At 37.4% G+C, this 6,966-nt stretch overlaps 1 pseudogene; it reads right to left on the minus strand.

Moving 5' to 3' along the window:
- Nucleotides 1–272: 272 nt before the first annotated feature.
- On the minus strand, nt 273–802 carry LOC110304486 (small ribosomal subunit protein eS10 pseudogene; annotated as a pseudogene).
- Nucleotides 803–6,966: the final 6,164 nt, after the last annotated feature.

Genomic DNA, 6,966 nt, shown 5'->3' on the forward strand with positions numbered 1-6,966 from the left:
CACCTAAAAGCTCTAGAAAAAAGGAAGAAAATTCACCCAAGAGGATTAGACAGCTGGAAATAATCAAACTCAGGGATGAAATCAAACAAGTGGAAACAAGAAAAACTATTCAAAGAATCAACCAAAGGAGGAGCTGGTTCTTTGAGAAAATCAACATGATAGATAAACCCTTAGCTAGACTCACTAGAGGGCACAGGGACAAAATTCTAATTAACAAAATCAGAAATGAAAAGGGAGACATAACAACAGATCCTGAAGAATTTTTTTTTCCTTTAAAGTTTATTCAATAGAACATAAACTCCAACTTCACTGAGGTGGCTGACTACGTCCATGACCAAAGCCGCCTCTAAACTGGAACTCAGTTGCTGAGCCAGCCCCAGCCTCAGCTTTCTTGTCAGCTCCAGGGGGCACAAAGCTCCTTCTGTAGGTGTCTCTGTCAGTCTCCCCTCTTGTGAATCTTGCAGGCACTCACCCTCTGGACCTTTGGGCTGAGGCCTGCCAGTCTCGGGACAGCTGCAGTGCAGGGTGGCGTGCATGATCTCCAGGGGTAGGTGCAGGTAGTCTCGGAGATACTGGATGCCCTCGTTCTTAAGGTACCAGTAGAAATGACTCCAAGCAAACTGCGCCTTCACATAGCCTCGTGACTTGAGAGACTGCATGGCCTTCATTACGTGAAAGTTGGGCACATTTTTGTCTGCCAGCTCGGGATGCTTAGGCATGTGGACATCCTGTTTGGCGACCATCACACCCTCCTTAAAAAGGAGTTCTTGATGGCAATCCGATTCTTCTTAGGCAACAACATCGCAGTGGCTGCAGGGTCCGAGGCGGAGGCTGGAAAGGTCCGAAGGTCAAAAGGTCTGAAGAAATTTAAAACACCATGAAATCCTTCTGCAAAAGGCTATACTCAACAAAACTGGAAAACCTGGACCAAATGGACAAATTTCTAGACTGATACCAGGTAACAAAGTTAAATCAGAATCAAGTTAACGATCTAAACAATCCCATATTCCCTAAAGAAATAGAAGCAGTCATTAATAGTCTCCAAGCCAAAAAAAAAAAAACAAACAAACAAACAAAAAAAAAACAAAAAAAAAAAAACAAAACAAAACAAAAAAACAGGAAACCCTGGGTTTAATGCAGAGTTCTACCAGACCTTCAAAGAAGATCTAATTTCAGTTCTGCACAAACTATTCCACAAAATAGAAGTAGAAGGTACTCTACCCAACTAATTCTATGAAGCCACAATTACTCTGATACCTAAACCACAGAAAGATCCAAAAATGATAGAGAACTTCAGAACAATTTCCCTTATGAATATAGATGCAAAAATACTCAATAAAATTCTCACTAACTGAATCCAAGAACACATTAAAACAATCATCCATCCTGCCCAAGTAGGTTTTATTCCAGGGATGCAGGGATGGTTTAATATATGGAAATCCATCAACGTAATCAATTATATAAACAAACTCAAGGACAAAAACCACATGATCACCTCCTTAGACATGGAAAAAGCATTCGACAAGATGCAACACCCATTGATGATAAAAGTCTTGGAAAGATCAGGATTTCAAGGTCCATACGTAAACATGATAAAACAATCTACAGCAAACCAGTAGCCAACATCAAAGTGAATGGTAAGAAGCTGGAAGCAATCCCACTAAAATCAGGGACTAGACAAGGCTGCCCACTTTCTCCCTACCTATTCAACATCGTACTTGAAGTCCTAGCCAGAGCATTTCGACAACAAAAAGAGATCAAGGGCATACAAATTGGAAAAGAAGAAGTAAAAATATCACTTTTTGCAGATGATATGATAGGATATATAAGTGAAACTAAAAATCCACCAGAGAACTCCTAAACCTGATAAACAGCTTCAGTGAAGTAGCTGGATATAAAAGTAACTCAAACAAGTCAATGGCCTTTCTCTACACAAAGAATAAACAGGCTGAGAAAGAAATTAGGGAAACAACACCCTTCTCAATTGTCACAAATAATATGAAATATCTTGGCATACCTCAAACTAAGGAAGTGAAATATCTCTATAATAAGAACTTCAAGTCTCTGAAGAAAGAAATTAAAGAAGATCTCAGAAGATGGAAAGATCTCCCAAGCTTATGATTGGCAGGATCAAAATTATAAAAATGGCTATCTTGCCAAAATCAATCTACAGATTCAATGCAATCCCCATCAAAATTCCAACTCAATTCTTCAACAAATTAGAAAGAGCAATCTGCAAATTCATCTGGAATAACAAAAAACCTAGGATAGCAAAAACTCTTCTCAAGGATAAAAGAACCTCTGGTGGAATCACCATGCCTGACCTAATGCTTTACAACAGAGCAATTGTGATAAAAACTGCATGGTACTGGTATAGTGACAGATAAGTAGACAAATGGAATAGAATTGAAGACCCAGAAAATAACCCACACACCTATGGCCAATTGATCTTTGACAAGGGAGCTAAAACCATCCAGTGGAAAAAAGACAGCATTTTCAACAAATGGTGCTGGCACAACTGGTGGTTATCACGTAGAAGAATGAATTGATCCATTCCTATCTCCTTGTACTGAGGTCAAAGCTAAGTGGATCAAGGAACTCCACATAAAACCAGAGACACTGAAACTTATAGAGGATAAAGTGGAGAAAAGCCTGGAAGATATGGGCACAGGTGAAAAATTCCTGAATAGAACAGAAATGGCTTGTGCTGTACGATCGAGAATCAACAAATGGGACCTCACGAAACTTCAAAGCTTCTGTAAGGCAAAAGACACTGTCAATAAGACAAAAAGGCCACCAACAGTTTGTGAAAGGATCTTTACCTATCCTAAATCAGATAGGGGACTATTGTCCAATATATATAAAGAACTCAAGAATATAGACTCCAGAAAATCAAATAACCTCATTAAAAAATGGGGCTTAGAGCTAAACAAAGAATTCTCACCTTGAGGAATACCAAATGGCTGAGAAGAAACTATAAAAATGTTCAGCATCCTTAATCATCAGAGAAATGCAAATCAAATCAACTCTGAGATTCCACCTCACACCAGTCAGAATGGCTAAGATCAAAAATTCAGGTGACAGCAGATGCTGGCGAGGATGTGGAGAAAGAGGAACACTCCTCCATTGTTGGTGGGATTGCAAGCTTGTACAACCACTCTGGAAATCAGTCTTGTGGTTCCTCAGAAAATTGGACATAGTACTACCTGAGATTCCCGCAATACCTCTCCTGGACATACATCCAGAAGATGTTCCAACTGGTAAGAAGGACACATGCTCCACTAGGTTCATAGCAGCCTTTTTTTATAATAGCCAGAAGCTGGAAAGGACCCAGATGCCCCTCAACAGAGGAATGGATACAAAAAAATGTGGTACATTTACACAATGTAATACTACTCAGATATTAAAAAGAATGGCTTTATGAAATTCGCAGGCAAATGGTTTGACCTGGAGGGCATCATCCTGAGTGAGGTAACACAATCACAAAAGTACTCAAATGATATGTACTCACTAATAAGTGGATATTAGCCCAGAAACTTAGTATTCCCCAGATACAAGATACAATTTGCAAAACACATGAAACCGAAGAAGAAGGAAGACCAAAGTGTGGACACTTTGCCCCATCTTAGAATTGGGAACAAAACACCCCTGGAAGGAGTTACAGAGACAAAGTTTGGAGCTGAGTCAAAAGGATGGACCATCTAGAGACTGCCATATCCAGGGATCCATCCCATAATCAGACTCTAAATGAGGACACCATTGCATACACTAACCAGATATTGCTGAAAGGACCCTGATATAGCAGTCTCTTGTGAGACTATGCAGGGGCCTAGCAAACACATTATTGGATTCTCCTAATCAGCTATTGGATGGATCTCAGGGCCCCAAATGGAGGAGCTAGAGAAAGTACCCAAGGAGCTAAAGAGATCTGCAACCCTATAGGTGGAACAACATTATGAACTAACCAGTACCCTGAAGCTCTTGTCTCTAGCTGCATATGTATCAAAAGATTGCCTAGTCGGCCATCACTGTAAAGAGAGGCCCATTGGACATGCAAACTTTATATGCCCCAGTACAGGGGAACACCAGGGCCAAAAAGTGGGAATGGATGTGTAGGGGACTGCGGGGGAGGGTATGGGGGACTTTTGGGATAGCATTGGAAATGTAATTGAGGAAAATACCTAATAAAACAAACAAACAAACAAAAAACCTACATACAAGTCTAAAAAGCCATACACAGAGTTGTCCTGTCACCTCTTCTCCTAATGGAGAGACCTTCTTAAGAATCTTGTTCTAACAGTGATGCCTTTCTTTATAAAAAATAATGCCAAAAAGATGTCTCAGATGTAATAGAATTCGCATTCAAGCCTGACTCACTGAGTTCTAGTATAAGAAGCTCCATGGACCAACTATCACAATTGTCCTCTGATTGCCACACACTGTGACATTTGAAAGTGATTTTTTTCTTTCTCTTTGTTTGTGTGTGTGGATGGTTTCTGTATATGTACTTGTCCCTGTGTATGCACATGTATATACAGGTGTACTTGTGTTTATGGTTTACATATATAGACAAACTTGTGTGTTCATTTTTGTATAGAGAGGTGTACCTGTGTGTGTACATGTGTGTATATATATATATATATATATATATATATATATACATACACATGTAAAGTCCAGGTAATTATCAGTTGTTTCCTTTAATTAGTTACCATGAAGTTTCTTTGTGACTGAATTTCTCAGTGAGTCTGGACCTCAGCTTTGGCCAGGATAACTGTCAGGGATTCTTTCATCTCTACCTTCTAAGATTGGGGATGGCAATTACAAGTCATTTTTCAGCTTCTCATTCTCAGGACCCCATACCTTTATAGCCACAACTTTATTAACCAAGCGATCAAACTAGCCACATCAAGTGCTATAATTTATCTTATAATGTTTTATTTCGGCATGAAGAATGGATCCTGGGCATGACAAATATGACATTATTCAGTAGACCCAGTCCTACTTTTTCATTCAAAAGTTCTTTCTAAGATTTTATATTTACCACCAACTACTCTGTCCTTGTTCTCTATTTTGAAGCTCAAAGGCAGCATTCTTTTCCTTTTCTATGGCATCTTTTATTTTTGTAATTATTTTAGAAATTTACTGAGCACAGATTGATATATTCAACCAATGTCTTTATAATATGATGCTAATTTCCAGCAATGGCACTTGTCTTTGATAAAGTGCTTTGCTAATTCACACAGCAATGGGATGTCTGGTATCAGCAGCTACCACTGTAGTACCATTTTTCTATCTCTTTAAGTGGAGCCTTTCACTCTCAGATATCATTGAGGAAATAATTTCTCTTCTAATGACTTGCAAGACAAAGAAAAGCAGTAGGACAAGTACTTAATTTACTTCACTCTCTTAGCCACTCAAAAATTATATGCATTCAAATTTTCATCAGCTAATTCTGGGCCCCTCAGATATTCTATAATCATAGACAGTTAATCTAATGCATAAAGTGGGGTTCATGTGCATGATATTTCTACAATTATTGATGTATAAATATTCTAAAATATGGATGTGTTATTTATGATTTTATAATATGGCAACATTTTAAAATCAGAATATACCAATAATTGCATTGTTTTCAAAGATAAACAGAACTGCCAGTATGAATTTTTTTTTAAAAATTTGTGATTGTTGAGAAAATATTTTTCTTAAATCATTCTTTCCCAGAGTTTAAATGTATATTTATTGAGTGTATACATGTGTTTGTGTGTGTCTCAATGTGTATCAGTGTGTGTGTTATTTATTCATTTGTGCCATTGTATACAAGTGGGCATCATATGTAAACTAGGAATCAGTCTATTTCCTATCCCATAGATAGAGGGGATAGAATATTCAGGTTGTCAGCTTGGCCACATTTGCCTGTATACATTCAGCCATCTCATGAGGCTAACATTTTGGATTCTTCAACAATCATCCTATATATTTCCAATGAAATATATGCCAGAATAGAATCAGTCAAAGAATAAGACCAGCATAATTACACATTTTTTCTTAGTAAACTTTGGTGGGAAGTCAGTTACACTTGATCATTAGTTGTATACAGGATATTATTTTGGAATTGTAATTTTAGAACTGAGTAGTGGAGGTAAGAACAGTATGAAACAACAAAAACTTAAGTTACTGGAGACTTGGATCTTGATTACAAATGTTTGTAGACTCTCTTTTAAAAATTAGAAAACACAAACAAGGCAACAACAACAACAACAGCACAGACAAAAAAACAAAAACAAAAAAAACAAACCTCTTCAAAATCTGAAACAACTTGTTCAGGAAATTATATCACATGGTTGGGATGCATAATGGTTTTCCAAAGTAATTGAGTTTCAAATTGTGCATTTGAAAGAAGAAATGGATGGGAGTTTAATGAGAAATTTAACTTGTTATTTTGCTTCCTTGGTTATTTTGTATTTCAGATGCTTCTGTACACCAAAGTCAGAATTGGTAGTCATTATATTCCCAAGATACACCAGATAAAAAATGAAGTCAAGATTTTTAAAAGATAATGTTAAGTAAATAAATCTGTCCTATTTAATTTTTTATTGATTTGGTACGCCTAGGTGAAGAAAGCCTCAGCTGAAGAAGTCCCCTGATTAGAATATATTTTGGATTAGCAAGAAGGTGAGGAGATTTTCTTAATTTCTAATTGATGTAGATAGACCAAGCTCATTGTTGACATTGGCCATGCAACACAAATTGTTTTTGTATATGAAAATAGTCTGAATAAGCCAGAGAAAACTAGTCAGTAAGGAACATTATATACCTGCTTTAGTGTCTAACACCAGTCCAGGCTCTGAGTTCCTGCTTTGTCTTCTTCTATGACTGACTGTGATACAGGAGCATAAACCAATACATCCTTTTCTCTTCCAAGCTGCTTTTTAATCATTTTGATCACCAAAGTAAACTAGGAAA

This window comes from Mus caroli, unplaced genomic scaffold (assembly GCF_978045245.1).
Source record: "Mus caroli unplaced genomic scaffold, Mus_caroli_1 scaffold_1, whole genome shotgun sequence".
NCBI classification, from domain to species: domain Eukaryota; kingdom Metazoa; phylum Chordata; class Mammalia; order Rodentia; family Muridae; genus Mus; species Mus caroli.